Raw genomic sequence first — 22,189 nt, forward strand, 5'->3', positions numbered from 1 at the left:
CAGTTTTGACCACCAGGTCTTTCAAATTTCTGCCCCTGGAAAAGCTAGGCATCAATTTGCTATTTTGAAAACACTTCAGGTCAGAGTCAGAGGTGGCCATCTGCCACATCCCTTTGACCTGCTTTACCAGAGTTGGACTGCTGGAGTTGTATTCAGTCACCCAGGGTATGGTTTCTTTAGGTAAAACTTTAGAGTGACTTTTCGGTTGCTTCCGAAAATTGCACAGCGCTCTTTCTCGTGCTTTTTTCAGTTCTGGAAGAGAATTTCCTCTCTCTGAGAATTTCTGTATCATCTCTTCTAGTTGCAACATCCGTGTGTCTGGATCAGTATTGTTCCTACATACCCTGAGTAACTGGGAGTAAGGCAAGCTACGAATCATGGCTTTGGGATGTGAGCTCTCAGCTCGGAGCAGGGTATTCCTGTCTGTGGGTTTTTTGTATAGGGTCGTCCCCAACTGCCCCTCTTTAAGTTGTATACATACGTCTAAATAGAAAATCTCAGACATGCTGTGATTCCAGGTCAGTTTAATAGGACTATCAGAACTGTTATGTCTGTTGATGATCTCAGTCAAAATCTGGATGTCGCCACTCCAGAAGATGAGGAGATCGTCAATGTAGCGAAAATATAGCAGAATGTGCCCTGCGATGTTCGCATCCTCAAAGAACAATCCCCTCTCTGTTTCCCACATAAAGCTGTTGGCAAACGACGGGGCCACTGGGGACCCCATCGAGCACCCCGTCAGTTGCTTGTAAAACCTACCATTAAACAGGAAGAAATTATGTGTCAGTGTAAAGGCCAAAAGCTCAATAAACAAATCCACATCTGGGCCTGTATATAACCGGTTAGCCGTAATTAGCCGTCTAGCAGCCTCCAACCCAGCCTCGTGCGGGATACACGTGTAGAGGCTGGTAACGTCTATTGTCACCATGGTCATGTCATTAGGGAGTGGTCCCAATTTAGCCAATCTATCCAACAACATCTTAGTGTCTTTTAAATAAGTAAAAGTATCCTGGATGCATGGCTGCAAATAGGCATCCAAGAATATTGCAATTGGCTCGCACAGAGACCCCCAGGCAGAGATGATAGGTCTCCCCGGAGGTCTCTGTGCGTCCTTGTGAATCTTAGGGAGGGTGTAAAACAATGGGACCACCGGCCATTTTGTGGACAATTTCTCACTAATTACCTGAGATAGTAACCCCTCTCTGACTGCATTTTTCAACAATAGATCAAGCTCCTGTTTGAACCCAGGAGTAGGGTCTTTGTCCAGTCGGCAATATGTATTGCCGTCACTCAGTAACCTGTCACACTCCGCAGCATATGTGGACGTGTCCTGGATAACAATTGAGCCGCCCTTATCCGCGGCTCTCAAGACAATATCAGTCCTCTGTTGTAAATTCCTTAACGCTTGTCGTTCATCACTGGACAGATTGTGTTTAACCCCTGGCGTTCTGTGCACACTGGCATTGTCCATTAATCTATGGAAAGTCTTGAGAGTGGCGTTATTTGACTGCGGGTCAAATCTGGAACGATTACCCAACTTGGAAATTCGGCCAGGTAAAGTGGATTCCGTGTTCACCGTGGGGTGTTTAGAGAAGTGTTCTTTGATTTTTAATGAACGGGCTAGTTTAAATGACTCTACCTTCCATTTGAATGGATCCACAAAGTTGGTAGGTATGAAGGAGAGTCCCTTGCTGAGGAGTCGTTGCTCGGACTCCTGGAGATCATACGAGGATAGGTTGAAAATTAGGTGGCTCTGTGTTTGGGCGGCCTTCCAACTGCTCTGCCTCCTCGTTTGGCCTCCCCTTCTCGTTTTGCTCTTCCCCGGGTGGAGGCCCCTGCCCGGGTGTTTACCACAAAAGGGGTCGCCGTGTGTCTAGCATCAATGCCGGCTCCACCGATGTCATCATTATCGCTTGCTGACGTGCTTGAGAAGCGAACCCGTGGTGGTCTTCTCACATTTCCCGCACCCCGGCATATAGTTCATGTACACTTTTTTTTTAATTATTATCTATTTATTTATTTATTTACACAGGCAGTGGGGCCCACCGGGGGTTTCCCCTGGGACCCTATGGGTAAGTCCAGCCCTACTGGGATTATACAGTAGGAAACATACTGTATGTTTGTGCTTAGATTTTTTATTTTTATTTTTTTCTTACACAGTACGTATTACAATCTATGCATGTTCTTTACTATTAAAAAATGGGTACTGATAAAGTCCTTTTATTCTCTCTCAGAACTTTTCCTTGTCCAGATTAAAACATTTATATTAAAACTTTAAATAAAGAAAACATTGGAAATAGATAATTCAATATCCAGTCAAAAGTAATATAAGTAATATATTTTACTTATAAATGATAAGTCATCAACACATAAAAGTGAGTTTACAAGTACAAAATAATACAAAGAAACATGTCATGAAACTGAAGTCTTATCTATCAGTTTCCTAGAACAAGCCCTTAAGGTACTGAAAAACCCCAAACAAATCAAAGCTAAAACATACCACTGCATCAAGATCCCAGCAATATTTTAGGGTATATATACGGACCCCCCACCCACAGCACCTCCGCACCCGTCCCTCCCACACCCATTGCACCTCGTACCCGCCCCTCCCCCACCTGCAGCACATCCGCAAACCGCTCCTCCCTCACCTGTGGTGGCACCAGACCCCCTCCCCCACCTGCGGCACCCACACACCTGCTCCTCCCCCACCCGCGGCACCACCGCACCAGCCCCTACCCCACCCGCGGCACCCTCACAACCGCCCCTCCCCCACCCCTGGCACCCCCGAACCCCTTCCCCCTAACCTGCAATTTTTTGAATAAGTTATAAGCACAACATTGGTTTGAAACTCTCCCTAATGGTATTTCATCTATCTCTGGTCATCCACATATTCTGTCTATGCTTAATGGAAAGAGAAATAAAGATTACATACAGCAACATTCTTTTATTTAAATGTAATGACGCCAATGCCCTAAAAAGAAACATTACTGTCTTCCCGCAGAAGACAGGGAAATTTATCAGCTCCTATTGCAATTCCATGTTCCTTAACATAAACTCCGAGATGACATTACCACCGAGCACCGACTGTTGTTTACCTTCTTTCTACTTTTCAGACCTGTCTGGCTATCGTGGTACTGGGTAAAACATCTGTGTATAATCAGATCAGTTTGATTAAAGACTCGAGTCCTTATTGAAAGCTACAGAAGATAGTACAACTCCTCTAGTTTCAGTGAGACTAGCACTTCAGGTCCAAACTTCTATATATAAATGTAATTTGACAATGAAATTAACAAATGTACTCTGCACACTGCTGCCAATAAACATTAGCTGCTCTGCATTCTAGCAAGATGATGTTTGCGGAACTACTTCCTTGCAGTTTGCTTGTTGTACATTATTGCCAAGTTGTAATGTTCACTTTTTGATCATTTTCCAATGTAATTACCAGGGCCATAAAATATAAATAAGCTCAAGAGCATGCTTTATCTGTCTTCATTTATTTGTTTATTTTATTTTCATTTTATAGGGGAATGAGCCCTAAACCATCTACTTATTTCACATTTTACTGATTTTTTTGGCAAATAAGTTGATTCTATTTGCATACAAATTGGTTTCTTACGTCAACGTGTTTCAACTGTGTCACATAACAGATCTTTTGTTTTTTTATTGTCTTGCAGATACATCTATAGCCAAGAAATGAAAGGTTAAATTAGTCGTAAATCCCAAAAATTCTAAAAAGCAAAAGGTATGTGCAGATATTTTACAGAATGTCTTCATGCTACTGTTCTTAGCGATTGTTTTCTATGTAATTGTGCTTGAGTGCACTCTGTGGCATGCATTTCCATTTCTTTCTCGGACAAATTTGATGGAAGTGCGGGTCACAGTGTACCTATTTCTTCAAAGGCTTCTCTTTGTAAAAAGCTAAACAAAAAACATGAGCTGTATTGTTGATCTTTATGTTCTTTTATAATATACTCAGAGTTATTAGATGGTAAGTTTAACGCTTGCAGCAGAAGTGCCTTAGCATACACTGTAGATCAGTTCGCTTGCTGTAGGCCTGTCCAATCACTTGCTGATGGAGTGACTTCATCTAGGACGCAGTATTTTGTTGTTACATCTTTTGCTATGAGGATTTTACTGACAGTATACACAATGGAATCTAATGAGAGAATATTTTCAATGTCGTGGAAAACGATTCATACAGGTATTGGTAGACACTGGCAATCTGTAGTTAATAACATTTTAATATATGATCATGACCAATTCTCAATAAAGTTATTAATAGACCTACTTATCCATATATGTTTGGACTTCATTGTGATCAATGTTGAAATTGGTATCTTAGTATGCTGTAGATTTCTTTTTATATCCTTTAAGTGTTGTTGTTATTGTTAATTTGTTATACCTTTCCTATAAAGAGACTTAAATTGTATGTATGTATGTATATATATATATATATATATATATATATATATATACTAGGTGATTCATCATGCCCTACGGGCACTCTCCACACCGTCGTAAGGGGCTATGCCCCCTTAACCCTTGCACGCCCTTGTGGCTTGCAATATTTATATTATATGGAGTATTACCGCCTATCATAATTGTGTGAGTGGTTACATTTTGCACGGACAAAGGGCGTGCAATGGTTAAGGGGTCGTAGCCCCTTGCAATGGTGTAAACAGCGCACGTAGGGCCTGATGAATCACCTAGTAGGTGCTGTGGTTGGGGAGTGGCAGGTGTGGGGGAGACGCGGATGGGGGAGGAGGTCCGGGGGTGCCACGGGTGGGGGAGGGGCAGTTGTGAGAGTGGGGGAGGGGCTGGTGCGGTGGTGACACGGGTGGGGGAGGGGCAGGTGTGTGGGTGCCGCAGGTGGGTGAGGGGGTCCGGAGCACCACAGGTGAGGGAGGAGCGGTTGCCGGTGTGCTGCGGGTGGGGAGGGGCGGGTACGGGGTGCCGTAGCTGGGGGAGGGGCGGGTGTGGGTGCTGTGGGTGGGGGAGGGGGTCCGGAGCCACTGCGGGTGGTGGAGGGGGTGTGTGGGGGTGCCACCGATGGGGCCCGGCGGTACTGCGAGTGGGAGAGGGGTGGATAATGCTTCTCATGCTTCTCCTCCTGGGAGCAGCTAAGCTGCTGTTCTCCCTTTGGCAGTGGCTCTCTCTGAGACTCGCACAGCAGCCAGTCACTATTTTTAGCGCCGGTGTCCCACGCGCCGCATTACAGGGAAGAAGATGCACTCAATAAACTACAGCTCCCAGCAGCCCTTAGCGCCGGAGCTGAATCAGTGTAAAAGGTGAGAATGCTGTGCAGTGTCAGTGACACTGCACACCCTCAGCACAGCACTGGCACCTTTTACATTGATTCACCGTCCAGACATTACCCACCCACTCTCTCCGTTACATTAGCCATCTCGGGGCTTCCAGGCCGACAGCCCAGGTGCTGTGTTGCAGAGTCAGGGCCTCTGGGGATCTGTGCGCAGCCGTTGCAGAGAGGCACTTCTGTGACATCACGCGCAGAGGAGGCTCCGGGGCTCAAAGTATGCACGCAGGGAAGGCTATGAAAGCCTTCCGCTGCGCCGCTTTCATACACATCTATGCCGGTGGCCACAGCAGCTTTTGTTCCACCTGCGCCGCGGCTAGGGAGTGGGGATTGTTGATGCCGGAGGGGGCAGATGGACTGGCAGCAGGACATAGGACACTGCAGTAAAAGGATTTTTTTTCCCCTATCTACAGCACAGAGACTTGCTTCAGATGCAGTGGCATACCCTCCAGCTGTACCTTTTTGGCAGGTGCAGTCCCTTTATTTATGGTCTGTACCGCTCTTCTATTTCTGGCTCTCCAAATTTCCATTGAAAGTATAGGAAAAGGGGCGTGACCACATCTCTTTACCCATTGCCACACCCACTTTTTGAATTTGAACCAATTGTTTTTGTGTAAATTGTTGGAGGGTACGTTGCTGCAGATGCAGTGGCCCTATTTTGGGGTGTGGAGTTGGAGCTGCAGCTCCATCAGCCCAATTGTTAATCCTGCTCTGGGAACACACAGCAGCCAAAGGGCAGAGCCTCCCATTGGATGTAACCTGTGTGAGAGGGCGTTTCTCGCACAAATAGCTGTGGACTGGGAGTGATCGACCTGCTGCTAACCCAATGAGATCTCCTAGCCATGCCCAGCGTTTTCCACACAGTCACAGAATGACAGATAATTTTATATATATATAATTATATATATTATATATATATTTATATATAAAGAATTCAGCGGCACTCCGGAACTTATGGTGTCAAAAATAGTGTATTAAAGCATCACAATACACAAATGCATCCGACGTTTCGGGGCCCGCAGCCCCTTTTTCAAGGTGTAAGTGACATGTGCAGCTAACTTAAATAATGTGTGGCAACCCGCCAGTGAAGTGAGGAGGGACGCCTTCGGCCACTCCGTCACCGCCGCGCTCCCTGGACTTCCAGGTCCCGCTGCGTATGACGTCACGTGTCCACACGTCAGGTTGCTATGGTAGCAGCCGCCGCGTCGGATCGCGCTGGGCGGGGATGTCAGGAAAGTGCAGAAAAGAAAATCAAGTGATGATATATAGCACCGTTAACCCGTGTGACAAATATGTGGTTATGTTTACCATAAAAATGCACAAAAGTATGTAATGGCCATATATACACAATACAGCTTGTAAAAATCTATTGTAAAATACAGGAGAATATTAGGGACATTGGGGTGGTAATTACCCAAATGGGAATACATGTTATGGGGGCTCTCTACTCTCAACAATCGTAAGCCCCGTTATTCAACGAGCAGTAAGAGCGCTGTGTCCTATTGTCACCACCGATGATAATTTGAAATGTTTTAAGTCTAAGAGACCCATGTCCTGCTTTATGAGAGGAAGAAACATCAAAGATAGCATAGTCCACTCGGACATAACAGGTTTTACTAGTGCATCCCCAACTACGTTTTTTGACCAAATTCCCTGGATGTTACAGGTTCTTGGAATGCACTACGTGTTCGCATATGCTTACTGGGGCCTCTTTCAAATTTCCTTTTTCTGATCAGGTGGGACACATCAGACATGTTTTGACCTGTACCTCCAAATTCATAATTTATCTGATATTGTGTCCATGCGGTAAAGGCTACGTGGGCAAAACGACCAGGACCGTCAGAGAACATATGGCCCTTCATAGGTCAGCCATAAACCAAGCATTGACAGGTAAAAAAGCTCACCAACCAGTAGCCAGACATTTCGCAGAGATGAAACATCCACTCAATACTTTCAAGCATATCATCATAGATCACATACCAGACTCTATCCGGGGAAGGGGATAGAGGTGCCAAACTACTCAAATTAGAAGCAAGATGGATATTCAAATTAAATACGACCAGTCCAACGGGATTAAATGAGAAAATATCTTGGAATTCTCTTCCATAGCAAGACATGATCCAGTTGGGACTACTTATCTGCTTCAAGGTGAACTATTAGCAACGAGTGTCTACGAGAGATTCCATTTGGGACTTTGTAGAACCGAAATTGGAGGATTATCATTACTTATTGATTCTTCATACTATATTGCACCAGAGAGTCTATGTGCGGTGTTTTAATATGTCTGGTGGCAGCCTTTCCTGCATGGCACATTTTGGGGTACTTTTATGCATGGAGTTGTATTAGATTGTCTGTCTGGGCACTTATATTTAAAGCATGTGCACTATCTATTTTTTTGGGGTTCTCTCTCATGCATGAATAAAATAGGTGTAGCCTTTACGATTGTTGAGAGTAGAGAGCCCCATAACATGTATTCCCCCTTGGGTAATTACCACCCTAATGTCCCTAATATGCTCCTGTATTTTACAATAGATTTTTACAAGCTGTATTGTGTAAATATGGCCATTACATACTTTTGTGCATTTTTATGGTAAACATAAACACATATTTGTCACACGGGTTAACGGTGGTATATATCATCACTTGATTTTCTTTTCTGCACTTTCCTGACAGCCCCGGCCAGCGCGATCCGACGCGACGGCTGCTACCATAGCAACCCGACGTCATACGCAGCGCGACCCGGATGTCCAGGGTCGAAGGCGTCCCTCCTCACTTCACTGGCAGGTTTCCACACATTATTTAAGGTAAGTTAGCTGCACATGTCACTTACACCTTGAAAAAGGGGCTGCGGGCCCCCGAAACGTCGGAAGCATTTGTGTATTGTGATGCTTTAATACACTATTTTTGACACCATAAGTCGAGTGCCACTGAATTCTTTATCTACATTCCACTGCGGAGGGCACCCGGGCCACATATTGCATTACTCCAGGGAGTGCCGGGCTGCACAAAAGTACATATATATATATATATATATATATATATACTTTCTTTCAATTTAACAAAATGTTTACACTGGAGAAAGCAGTGATTTCTCATGTCAAAACCTATTTTGTGTCACTTACTGCCATCACCATAGACCTCTACGGGAGTTGTGGTCTAAGTGAAATTTCTGTGTGCTCACACGTGCACATATTACTGGTTACCATTCATTGTCAGTATAAGACTGCTGGACAGAGAACTAAACCATACACTTTGGAGCCCCAGATTGTGAAATATTGGTGCATGTGTATTATGTATTGCGCCACTGAACCATCAATGATAAATAGATCCCTAAGAATGTACAGGGGCCTTGTCTAGGGGTTCAAACATAAACCCTATTTCACTTGCTCTTACATAATATGCACAAATATGAGGGGGTACCCAAAAGAAACAGCAATCGCGTTCGTGGGGTGCTTGTAGTACGCTAGGTGAATCATTGTGGAACCCTTCTGAGCCAGTATTTCCGCCGACGTTGCGGGTGAAGGTAGCATTTGACTGCAGTGATTTTTTTTTCCAATCAGTTATTCACTCTTTCGCCTATTTTTAGTGAAGTCAAATGTAAAATCAATGCTCATATGTTTGTTTGATGTGAGAAGGATTATGCACTCAGAAGTTGTACTCCAGGGTCAAACTGTCAATCAAAGTTTTTATTTGGAAGTTTTGAAAAGGTTGCGTCACGATTTGAGGAAAAAAGTCCCTAATTGTGGTGAACAGGTGACTGGGTACTCCTTCATGACAATGCACCTGACCACACAGCACTGAGTGTTAAGCAATTTATAACCAAAAACAACATTTGCCTCACCCACCATATTTACCCGATCTCGCCCCATGCAACTTTTTCTTTATTTCCTTGGATAAAAAGAGATCTTAAAGGAAAACATTTTGCTGAGATTGAAGAGGTGAAACAAAAAAGGGCAAATGTACTAAAAGGTATCAACGAAGATGAGTTGAAAAAATGTTCTGAGCAATGGAAAAAAATTTGACAAAAGTATTGATTTAAGTGGAGTGTACTTTAAGGGTGACTGACTGAAGCATCAAAATGTACAAATAATAAATTAATTAATCATGTATTTTCATGTAATATTCACGGTATTAAATGTAGGCTTTGTCTTTGCAGGAATTAAGATCTTTTTGTATGTAGAAAGCTTTAAGATTGCAGCTCTTTGTTACTGAAAAGCACGTGTAATAGTTCCAGAGCAGAATGGAGAGGATTGGTTCGTGTATTTCTGTGTCAAAAAACATGGTCAGGCTCCTGCTTAATTCTCTTTGGGCGTGCTGTTGAGACCGGCATCTGTCTTACTAGTGGCAGTGAGTTGTTTACAGATAATTTGGTTTCTAGGGTCATTCTACCCTAATATAAAGTACAATCTGACATGAAGTGTATGAGCAACACTATCCACAGCCCACAGTGACAAGTGATACTGTATAACTGTGTATGCTAAGGCATTTATAGCTCACATTTAGTGCATCAGCAATTTTACTGATGCTCATTCATGTTTTGCTAAGCAATAAGCAGGTCATGTGGCATTGTGCCTACTGCTGCCTTTCAAACAATTTGCTACTGCTACATATATGTTATATGTGCTGCACTTTAATAATGATACCTTTGTGCTGATTTTATGCTCTGTTTTGCTTTTAGTTTATTAAGGGCATGCTTTTGAATTGTTGGGTCCTAGATCCGATAATTTGAATTTCTTATCTATCTATCTATCTATCTATCTATCTATCTATCTATCTATCTATCTATCTATCTATCTATCTATCTATCTATCTATCTATCTATCTATCCGAACGCCCGCACTCACTCACTCACTCACTGACTGACTGACTGACACATCACTAATTCTCTTACTTCCCGATATGTTAGGAAGATGAAATCTAACATAGACAGTCTTCAGGTGAGAGATAGGAATAATGGGTGTAGTAGGGTATGCCGGCGGCGGCCGGGCTCCCAGCGGCCAGCATACCGGCGCCGGAATCCCGACCGCCGTCATACCGACAGCTGGGTGAGCACAAATGAGCCCCTTGCGGGCTCGCTGCACTCGCACGCTACGCGCGCCACGCCATCTATTCTCCCTCCAGGGGCATCGTGGACCCCCAAGAGGGAGAAAAGGTGTCGGTATGCCGGCTGTCGGGATTCCGGCACCGGTATACTGTGCGCCGGGATCCCGACAGCCGACAAACTGAAGACCACCCGGGAAAAATTCATAATTAGAATTTTAATAAACCTCCCCTAAGGGGATGAACAGGGGGTTGACATAATGGGGTATATTTACAAATATTCGTGTTTTTGCCGTTTTGAAGGGTGTTTGATCTCGAAAGGTATCGGGTGCATTTTACTGCAACTTTTTGAATCCTGTGACGGTCATTCACTAAGCTGCCGACTTTTCACAATTCGTATTTTCCGATGTCGATGTGATTCGTAATGTCAGGCAGTGTTTTACGGGAGTGATGAGTAAAACACTGCCTGACAAAACACAAGGAATCCTGGCCGGATCTGTGAGAGCCAAGCAGGGCTTCATTGTGTACCTTAAAAAGGTGTTTAAAGTCTTTAAAATTCTGAAAAAAAATGCGTGGGGTCCCCCCTCCTAAGCACAACCAGCCTCGGGCTCTTTGAGCCGGTCCTGGTTGTCAAAATATGGGGAAAAAAATGACAGGGGTTCCCCCATATTTCATCAACCAGCACCAGGCTCTGCGCCTGGTCCTGGTTCCAAAAATACGGGGGACAAAAAGCGTAGGGGTCCCCCCGTATTTTTAAAACCAGCACCGGGCTCCACTAGCCAGGAACATAATGCCACAGCCGGGGGACACTTTTATAGTGGTCCCTGCGGCCCTGGCATTACATACCCAACTAGTCACCACTGGCCGGGGTACCCTGGAGGAGTGGGAACCCCTTAAATCAAGGGGTCCCCGCCTCCAGCCATCCAAGGGCCAGGGGTGAAGCCCGAGGCTGTCCCCCCCCCCCATCCAAGGGCGGCGGATGGGGGGCTGATAGCCAAGTGTAAAAAATGTGAATATTGTTTTTAGTAGCAGTACTACAAGTCCCAGCAAGCCTCCCCCGCAAGCTGGTACTTGGAGAACCACAAGTACCAGCATGCGGTGGAAAACCTGGGCCGCTGGTACCTGTAGTACTACTACTAAAAAAAATACCCCCCAAAAAACAGGACACACACACCGTGAAAGTATAAGTTTATTACATACATGCACACCTCCGTACATACATACTTACCTATGTTCCCACGAGGCTCGGCCCTCTTCTCCATGTAGAATCCTTGGGGGACCTGTGAAAAAAATTATACTCACATAATCCAGTGTAGATTCTGTCCTTTGTATAATCCACGTACTTGGCAAAACAAAAAAACGGAAACCCGACCACGCACTGAAAGGGGTCCCATGTTTACACATGGGACCCCTTTCCCCGACTGCCAGGACCCCCGATGACTCCTGTCAAAGAGGGTCCCTTCAGCCAATCAGGGAGCGCCACGTCGTGGCACTCTCCTGATTGGCTGTGTGCTCCTGTAGTGTCTGTGAGGCAGCACACGGCAGAGATACAATGTAGCGCCTATGCGCTCCATTGTATCCAATGGTGGGAACTTTGCGGTCAAGCGGTTGACCGAAAGTAACCTCACCGCTGACCGCAAAGTTCCCACCATTGGATACAATGGAGCGCATAGGCGCTACATTGTATCTCTGCCGTGTGCTGCCTCACAGACACTACAGGAGCACACAGCCAATCAGGAGAGTGCCACGACGTGGCGCTCCCTGATTGGCTGAAGGGACCCTCTTTGACAGGAGTCAGGGGGGGTCCTGGCAGTCGGGGAAAGGGGTCCCATGTGTAAACATGGGACCCCTTTCAGTGCGTGGTCGGGTTTCCGTTTTTTTGTTTTGCCAAGTACGTGGATTATACAAAGGACAGAATCTACACTGGATTAGGTGAGTATAATTTTTTTCACAGGTCCCCCAAGGATTCTACATGGAGAAGAGGACCGAGCCTCGTGGGAACATAGGTAAGTATGTATGTATGTATGGAGGTGTGCATGTATGTAATAAACTTATACTTTCACCGTGTGTGTGTCCTGTTTTTTGGGGGGTATTTTTTTAGTAGTAGTACTACAGGTACCAGCGGCCCAGGTTTTCCACCGCATGCTGGTACTTGTGGTTCTCCAAGTACCAGCTTGCGGGGGAGGCTTGCTGGGACTTGTAGTACTGCTACTAAAAACAATATTCACATTTTTTACACTTGGCTGTCAACCCCCCATCCGCCGCCTTTGGATGGGGGGGACAGCCTCGGGCTTCACCCCTGGCCCTTGGGTGGCTGGAGGGGGGACCCCTTGATTTAAGGGGTTCCCACTCCTCCAGGGTACCCCGGCCAAGGGTGACTAGTTGGGTATGTAATGCCAGGGCCGCAGGGACCATTATAAAAGTGTCCCCCGGCTGTGGCATTATGTACCTGGCTAGTGGAGCCCGGTACTGGTTTTAAAAATACGGGGGACCCCTACGCTTTTTGTCCCCCGTATTTTTGGAACCAGGACCAGGCGCAGAGCCCGGTGCTGGTTGATGAAATATGGGGGAACTCCTGTCATTTTCCCCCCCATATTTTGTCAACCAGGACCGGCTCAAAGAGCCAGAGGCTGGTTGTGCTTAGGAGGGGGGACCCCACACAATTTTTTTTTATCACTTTTGACACTAAACACACCCTTTCCCATAGATAACCATGCACAGATCTCACTGATCCGTGCATGGTTATCCAAACTCGACTGGAAAAAGGAGGTCTATTTTTTTCCTGCTTTTTTTAACGAATCGAAAAAAAATAGACCCGCACTTGAGCACTCAGAGACTAACACCCAAATACGAATGAATAGTGAATACCCGTATTGTATGAAATAACAGCCGCGTTTGACCGATGGTCTATTCATTCGTATTTCAGAACTTTGCCAATCAAACCATTACAAAAAGACCAGACACTGCCGAGTTTTCTGCTTAGTGAATTCCCGGATTGGGACTTAGAAAAAAAAACACAAATCGGCAAAACTCGGATTTTTAGTAAATACTGGCCATTGACGTCATCACGATGCGTGGCTTGCATTGCGTGAACGATAATGCCCAAACGGACAATCGGATCAAAATTTGTATTGCACCTCCAGTGGGTAGAATTTAATAAACTACAAAAATGGTCCTGTCACTTTTTATTGTATCTGGTACGGGTGCTCCTCGGGTAACGCCAAGAACCATGGATTAATATTTACTTACATAAAAACATCTCAAATTTAAATCGAAAGTAACCTGTGAGTGTGGTATATTAGAAGTGAATTGATCATCAATGTGATCACCTTATTTCTCTTTCTGGATCTGTTGATGGTCTACGGACCCCTGTCCTGGTAACTCTTGCAGAAAGTTGCCCACAGGATACAATAACTGATGTGGTCTGGGGATGGCGTAAGCTACTGTCTACCATCTGGAAATGGAGCTAATTTGTGCAATTTAGCCCACAGGCTACAGCGGCTAATGCCATATGGAAATGCTGGGGCAAAGCTCCGGAACAGTCCCCATGGGAGCTGCTTTTGCTGCGAACGGAAACAATGAAACTCAGCAGATATCTCCAATATCTACTACAATCCCCTCTACATACATTTGTGGGCACAGTCACATGTTTGTAACTTAGTTTTTATTGATATACACATTCAAGCTTTTACAGATAACGATCATAGAACACAGTAGATGACCCGCTAAGGTACAACAATGTATGAAGTGTAGAAAATGCAAGTCCAACAAATCTATAGAAAACATAAACGAGATTGAAATATTAAGTATCAACTTCAAGTATTGTGTGGCTAACTTTAGTATGGGGTAAAGAAGACAGGGGTCTGGTTGTCACCTCCAAATCTGTAGATTTGGAGTAGTTTTCTGTAGTACAAGGGGCATAATCCAAGCTTCTGTAATCGAGGCACAAGGTTCTGAATATAGTATGAAAAAAGAATAGTAAGGAGTATGGGAGGAGGCATGCAATTTTTAATCTATTGGTCAATTGCAGGGGTTGACTTAGGAGCTATAGAGCCCAGATATGTAATGAGTAATTCTTCTTGTACAAATGGTAAATTATTTTCTCCATACGAGCCATAAACCAGATGTACTATATGGTTACAGAGATGAAACAAGCCACCTCTAGTATATGTGATACTAATAAACTGTAGAAGAAGAAATAACGTGCTGAGAACCTGGACCTTGCTCAATGAAATGTTAGGGCAAGACCACCAGGTGCAGTGGTGTAGCCAGAACTTTGTGGACCCCATTTGCATAATTTTAAAGGGCCTATGCACCAATGCTTCCAAAGAGACCCCTCTTTCCAAAGCAGTTGTTCATTTTATGCCCCATAATAATGCCTTAATTCATTTTATATCCCATATTAGTGCCATATTGTGCTTTTTTTACACAGCCCTGACTTCCACTTTATGTCTGGAGAGGTGTAACAGGGGATGAAAGGGCTGTGCAAGTATAGACCATACACAGTAAATGCTCTATATGTACAGGCAGGGTTGGACTGGCCCACAGGGGCAAAGGGGAAACCCCCGGGTGGGCCCCAATGTCTTGGGCCCCCACCTCCTCCTTTAGGGACCAGGTTACAGAATGTGCATTTGAATTATACATTATATATATGTTACCTTATACTGCACAGGACTATGGTGTGTTATCTACAGTGCAGTTATTAATCTGGTACATTATTATGCATGCACTAGCAGTGTTTACTGTATTTATTTATTAAGGGGCCCAAACCATGCACTCTCTAATGGTTAGCCTAGCCTCTTTGGCAGCTGGGCACATCCCCTCTGAAGGCTGGCCACACCCCTAAACATGGACCTCTATCACTACATTCCCCTGGTGGGCCCTTCATGCCCCAGTCAGACACTGTGTACATGTGACTCTCAGGAAGCATATCTATTTTTTTGCTCAATGCCTGGAAGTGTGTTTAAAATATAAATCACAGCACAAAATTACCCCCGTCCCCCAAAGGTGATGCAAGTATCACATAGCTTGCCTACTTTTGAAAAAGCATTTTAGGGAGATTGTGAAAGTAACACCTATCAGTGCGGACATGTACTGTTACATCTGAGAGGCGTATCATAAATATGACATGCATCCAAATGTAAATGAGCCCCAAAGTTAAGCTAGGCATACACTTACATAGAAACATAGAATTTGACGGCAGATAAGAACCACTTGGCCCATCTAGTCTGCCCCTTTTTTTTATCCTTTAGGCAATCTCAACCCTTTTTGAACCTTAATTCTTTGTAAGGCTATTCATATACCTATCCCAAGCATGTTTAAATTGCTCTACAGTCTTAGCCTCTACCACCTCTGATGGGAGGCTATTCCACTTATCCACTACCCTTTCTGTGAAGTAATTTTTCCTTAAATTTCCCCTGAACCTCCCCCCCCCCCCTCCAGTCTCAGTGTATGTCCTCGAGTTCTAATACTTCTCTTCCTTTGAAGAATGTTTCCTTCCTGAACTTTAAGACCCTTGATATATTTGAAAGTTTCTATCATGTCCCCCCTTTCCCTTCTCTCCTCCAAACTATACATGTTAAGATCTTTTAGCCTTTCCGGGTAAATTTTGTGATGTAGGCCATGCACCATTTTAGTTGCCCTTCTTTGTACACTCTCTAATGTATTTATATCCTTTTGGAGATATGGTCTCCAGAACTGGACACAGTATGCCAGATGGGGCCGCACCAATGACCTATATAGTGGCATTATCACTTCTTTTTTCCTGCTACCGATTCCTCTCCCTATGCAACCAAGCATCTGATTTGCCTTTCTCATTGCTTTGTTGCATTGCTTTCCTGCCTTCAAGTCACTTGAAATAGTGACTCCTAAATCCCTTTCCTCCTCAGTAGTTTCCATTATAGTACCCTTGATACTATATTTAGCCTTTGGGTTTTTGAGACCCAAGTGCAGGATTTTATATTTTTTAGCATTAAAGTGTAGTTGCCACGTTCTTGACCATTTCTCAAGCCTACCTAGGTCATCAATCATTTGTTTTACCCCTCCCGGTGTGTCTACCCTGTTGCATCTCTTTGTATCGTCTGCAAAAAGGCATACCTTCCCTTCAATACCATCTGCAATGTCACCAACAAAGATATTAAAGAGAACTGGACCAAGTACAGATCTCTGGGGTACTCCACTGGTAACATTTCCCTTCATAGATTGCACTCCATTAACTACAACTGTCTGTTTCCTATCCTGCAACCAGGTTCTTATCCATTTAACTGTGTTATAATCTACCCCCACGCTTTCAAGTTTATTTAGCAGTCTGCGATGTGGGACAGTGTCAAATGCCTTACTAAAGTCTAGATATGCTACATCTACAGCTCCCCTTTGATCTATTATTTTCGTCACAGAGTCAAAAAAGTCAAGATTTGTTTGGCATGATCTCCCACCAGTAAATCCATGCTGTTTTGGATCCTGTAAGTTGTTTGATTTAAGATATTCCACAACTCTTTCTTTTAATAGTTTTTCCATTACTTTCCCTACTACTGATGTAAGGCTTACTGGTCTGTAGTTACTTGCTTCTTCCTTGCTTCCACTTTTGTGAAGTGGAACTACATTTGCTCTTTTACAGTCCTCTGGAATAGCACCTGTATTTAGTGACTGGTTAAATAATTCTGTTAAAGGTGTAACCAGCACATCTTTTAGCTCTTTGAGTATCCTTGGATGTATTCCATCTGATCCCATTGATTTATCCACTTTTAATTTTAAAAGTTCTGCTAGGACCTTCTCCTCTGTTAATGTACTTTCATCTACCTTATTTTCATGAATGTCCTTGCAACTTAACTGTGGCCCTATACCTACTTCTGTAGTAAATACTGAGCAAAAATAATTATTTAGGTGATCTGCTATTGCCTTGTCTCCCTCCACCTAATGCTCACTCTCTGTCTTAAGTCTTATTATTCCTCCATTTGATTTTTTCCTTTCACTTATATACTTAAAAAAAGTTTTGCCCCCTTTATCTACTGACTGGGCCATTTTTTCCTCAGCTTCTGCCTTTGCACGTCTAATCACTTTCTTAGCATCCTTACATCTGTCAAGATACACCTCTTTGTCGTTATTATTTTGAGTCTGTTTGTATTTCCTAAAAGCCATCTTTTTTGCTTTCACACTATTTGATACTTCTTTTGTGAACCACACTGGCTTCCTTTTCCTGGTGCTTTTCCTAACCCTTTTGATACAAAGGTCAGTTGTACTTAGTATTGCACTTTTCAGTTTTTCCCACCTCTCCTGCACTCCTTCCAAGTTCCTCCAGTCCACCAAAGAATAACTTAAACATCTCCCCATTTTGCAAAGTCAGCATTTCTAAAATCCAACACCTTTGTTTTTGTGTGACAGGAGTTGGATCCTGTCTTTTTACTAAACCATACTGCTTGATAATCACTGGATCCCAGGTGCTCACCCATATATATGTCGGATATCCTATAACCATTTGTAAGAATTAAATCTAATATTGAGTCTTTGCGAGTGGGCTCCCTCATCAATTGCTTGAGAAATGCTCCCTGTAAGGAATGTATAAATTTGCCACTTGTAGCTGAACTTGTAAAAGACCCCTCCCAATTTACATCAGGTAAATTAAAGTCTCCCATGATTATGACTTCTCCTTTTAAAGCCATTTTAGTGATGTCCAGCAAAAGGTTCCTGGCCTGGTGGTCTATAGATCACCCCAATGCAAATAATTTCCTTCTCCCTGGTTTCTATGGTGACCCAAAGGGCCTCAGTTTTGTCTTCAATATTTTGTATTAAAGTAGCATTTATGCTCTTTCTTACATACATTGCTACCCCTTCTCCTATTCTTCCTATTCTATCCTTTCTAAATAAATTGTATCCTGGTATAGTCATGTCCCAGTCATGATTCTCATTGCACCATGACTCTGTTATTGCCACAAAATCCAGGTTATCCCTTGTCATTATCGCAATTAGCTCTGGAATTTTGTCTCTTAAGCTCCTAGCATTTGCACACATAGCTTTAAGAATTTTAAGAATTTTGTCTGTGCACTTGTTATTAGTAGCCATGTCTAGACCGTACAACATAAATGACAAGTTTAAAGTTGAAATTACCTGTTTGGGGATGTTGCTCAGTGTTTGTTTGGTTTTTTTTACTAATCAGGAATCACACTCTGCCCTCTACACCACGACCACACCTCACTACACTATACAGTTATCTGCCAGATCTGGCTGATAGGAATGAAAATCTGGTAATGGATGAGAGCAAATGATGATCGTCCATTTGCTGCCAAACACTGGAAAATGGGCAAAACCTGTGATTCTGACAAATAGGTTAAATCACGGCTTTAAGCAATTTGCATGAACAACAGTTTTTGTCTGCTCTTCAGTGTTTGGGAGCAAATGGTCAATTATCATTTGCGCCCATCCATTTCTAGATTTTCATTCCAACCAGCCAGCTCTGATAGATAATTTAACAAATAATTGTATAGTGTATGCCCAGCAGTGGCATGCGGTGAGGTCAGTGGCTGGTAAGGCACTGCAGTCAAAATGTTCTCTGAGTACCGACGATGACTCCTATCACCGCCGACTTAATCCCCGTTACTGCCGCTGCCCCTACCAACACTTCAACAGAAATAATCTATAATCTATGTGATCATATTAGTGGTAGGTACTGGTTTCGGGTAGTAGTACAAACATCATATCAGCAGGATGCAGTTGGCTTCCCAACGTATGGATGCCAGCCATCAGGAGACCAGCGCCGGAATCCTGACACCTGTCAGAATGCCAGCGCCAGAATCCTGAATGTAAGTATGCCGAGGAGGGTAAGGCTGTTGGGGGGAAGAGGGAGAGGGGGAGCGTTAGGCTGTGGGAAGGGAGGGTTAGGCTGCAGGAGGGGAGGGTTAGTGTTAGGCTGTGGGAGGGAAGGGTTAAGGTCAGTCTGCCGGAGGGGGAGGTTAGGGTCAGGCTGCGGGAGGGGAGGGTTACGGTCAGGCTGTGGGAGGGGAGGGTTAGGGTCAGACTGCAGAAAGGGAGGGTTAGGCTGCGGGGGGTGGTTGGGTTAGAGTTAGGCCTTCGGGGGAGTTGGGGTTAGGCTGGGGGGGGGGGTTAGGATTAGGGTTGCATTACATTACCTTCTGGCTGCTGCTATTTGGAGTCCACCTTCAGCCTGAAGTCCTGGTACTTTAGCTCACTCTCTCTGGGTTGGCTGTGAGTTGCTTAGGTGAGCCCACTCTGCACAACACATCCTCTCTCACATGCAGCCTAAGCTCCAGCAGAGTCCCTCTAGGCCATGGCAATTACAACATCCTGCAATGGAGCCTCCGCTTCCGGCGAACTGTATGTGTCCTCACCCATTCCGGTCTTCTTTAATGCTGCTCGGAAACCTTGCAGCGGCAGCTTGCTAACTAAGTACCGCATGGCAGGCCCCGGCGCTGAAACCCACCCAGCAGGTCAGACGCCTGGGACACAGCCAGCCAGACTGTGAGTAACGAGCAGGCGCCGCTGATCACATTGTCCACGCCGCTGCCTGTCAGTTTGACAAGTGCAGTGGTAGTAATGGTGGACCCAGCAGCAGGGTAGCAGAGCGGGTGACCTCTGCTGCAGGACTGCTCTCCCAGCATATGATGCATATGCACCCACCGCGGCTTTAAACTCCAGCTGGGGGTGTTTATTATTGGCCGCCACTGGGGGGGGGGGGGGGGGTCTAATGCTCGCGTCAGCCAGCCCCGAGAGTTTGGTGCTTTGTTGCGGGTAGCCAGTCTGGCACTGCCCACTGCCTAATCACATCATCCATAGTGACAGGGGCTTGCTTTCATATGGGCTGATAGCACGCCCTGTCACAGAGGCACTGCTATTAGGTTTTGCATATAGGCCTTTTTTCAATGGGCTTTTACTGCCCAATGTTTGGCCCCACCCCCTGTTCCTTATTGACAGCCAGAGGCACCAACAGCGGTGCCTCCAAACACATTGAAATCTTTTCTTTTTTTTTGTGCTACAAATGATTTAAATAATATAAAGGCAAAAGCAGATACTTATGACACAGAATCTGTGTCATAAGTATCTTCTTTGTATTATTTAATCATAAATTACAGGGGAAGCACTGCCTCCCCTTACTGCACATGCCTGATGCCCAGCTTTAGTAAGATCTACTTGTTGAAGAAAAGACATTGATATTTTTCAGGATTTGTTTGTGTATTGTGATTTACAAGAGGTTCCATATACTGTAAGTGGCCACGAGAAACCTTATTTAAATGTAGCCATAGGGATCATTGTGCCTTATAACCAATGTAGGGAAATGGCACTGATGAGCCCATTTCAATGTATGTATCTCTCATTCCCCCCAAAAAATGTAACAGCTGCATAATGGGAACAAGGTGCAATCAGGGAGATTGCTGGACTGTTCAGGGAGTCAGGGAGATTGCTGTTCTTTCAGGGAGTCTCCTGCAGAATGCGAGAGGGTAGGCAACTATGAAGTATCAGTGTGAGGGTCATTGTAGCGTGGTGTTACAATTCAATAACCCTAACCAGCACTAGGCTATGACAGGCTGGGCTGTTCGCGCTGTAGCTGGGAAACCTGCAGGGCCGCTAAAATCTGTAGTACTACATACAAACATAAAACTCTCCTAAACCCTCATCCCATTTCTTATTCACCTAGATCAAAGGTGTGGATTGGATTCTATCCTTGATTGGCCTGATTAATATTTGAAAAATATTTTTATTAAACTTGATTACTTGTATCAGCTGTGATTATAGTAATTATAAACTGGATGGAGAAAAGAAAAGCAGAAAGCATTACCCTGTGGAAATGGCTCATGTATGCAGTTCTGTGGTATATTGAGTTTAGTGGAACTGCTGCTTAGTAGTCTTGCGGGCAACCTTACATGCGTGTCCAAATACATACAAGTCAGAATCAGTGGATTTTAAATCCTTCCTTGGAATTTTAAATATTGCTAAATGTACGAAGAGGTTTTTTTTCCCCCCGCCATTAATGAGAGAGATACTGCATATTTTCAGGTGTTAGAGGTGTCTCATTATCACAGTGACTTTATTCCCTCAGAAATCCATTAGCTTAGTTTGTGAATAAAAACATCTAGGTTAAAACTTGCAGGTAAAGAAGGAAGTTTAATAATACACTGCAACTTGTCAAGGAATCATCCTCAAGCTGCTCAGTAGACCATTTAGCATTATACACACCCTCTCTTTCTATATAAATAAATCTATTTTATGGTTGGAAGCATTACTCCACTTTTCAGCCTGTTCTCTAACCCCATCTATTCTTAATTCACTAGAGAAAGAGGTTTGTTTTCTCTAAATGCAATGTGCTGTATGTTAATGGTACAGTTTACCCTCTCCTTATATAAGTATGGTGCTGCAGTATGAAATGTACCGGTCCTGTTGAAAACCACAACAAATAAAGTGCAGCGTGTTTGGTTTTTCTGCTGATGCAGTTTTAACCCACAACACTCAGTTCTCTCCGTTACATTTTAATAATCAGAGCTGTGTGCTCCAGGCCTCATACTAAGGCCTCATACTCATTGTGCATGACATGTCATGCTTTAAAATAATACAATCTCAAAGCTATTGAAAATTATTAATTGCTGATAATATCAAACATAAGGCCTAATTCATATTTGTACACAAGTCCGGCTGTCAGCCTGTGTAAGCTTCAGCTTACGCAGGCTGGCCAATGCCTAAAACCATCGCAAAATGATCCGAGGCTTCATCCTCCATCTCTCTCCAGCGCCATTTCCCCACGTATCTCCAGTGCCATCCACCCCCCGCATCATTTTAGCAACATTTTCCCCATATTTCTAGGACCTCCTCCTCTCTATCTCTACAGCGCCA

The 22,189-nt window shown here is 44.2% G+C and overlaps 1 protein-coding gene and 1 long non-coding RNA gene across 10 annotated transcripts in view; one reads left to right on the plus strand and one right to left on the minus strand.

Moving 5' to 3' along the window:
- Positions 1-22,189, plus strand: part of ARVCF (ARVCF delta catenin family member) — a 1,509,311-nt gene that overhangs the window by 946,903 nt on the left and 540,219 nt on the right. For all 9 annotated transcript variants that reach the window (XM_063964728.1, XM_063964731.1, XM_063964729.1 and 6 more), the window contains one exon: positions 3,675-3,742. The gene's annotated coding sequence lies outside the window, so the exon portion shown is untranslated. The remainder of the gene's footprint in view (positions 1-3,674; positions 3,743-22,189) is intronic.
- Positions 1-22,189, minus strand: part of LOC135070123 (uncharacterized) — a 182,686-nt gene that overhangs the window by 152,522 nt on the left and 7,975 nt on the right. The window lies entirely within an intron of this gene.

Source organism: Pseudophryne corroboree, chromosome 1 (assembly GCF_028390025.1).
Source record: "Pseudophryne corroboree isolate aPseCor3 chromosome 1, aPseCor3.hap2, whole genome shotgun sequence".
Taxonomy (NCBI): Eukaryota; Metazoa; Chordata; class Amphibia; order Anura; family Myobatrachidae; genus Pseudophryne; species Pseudophryne corroboree.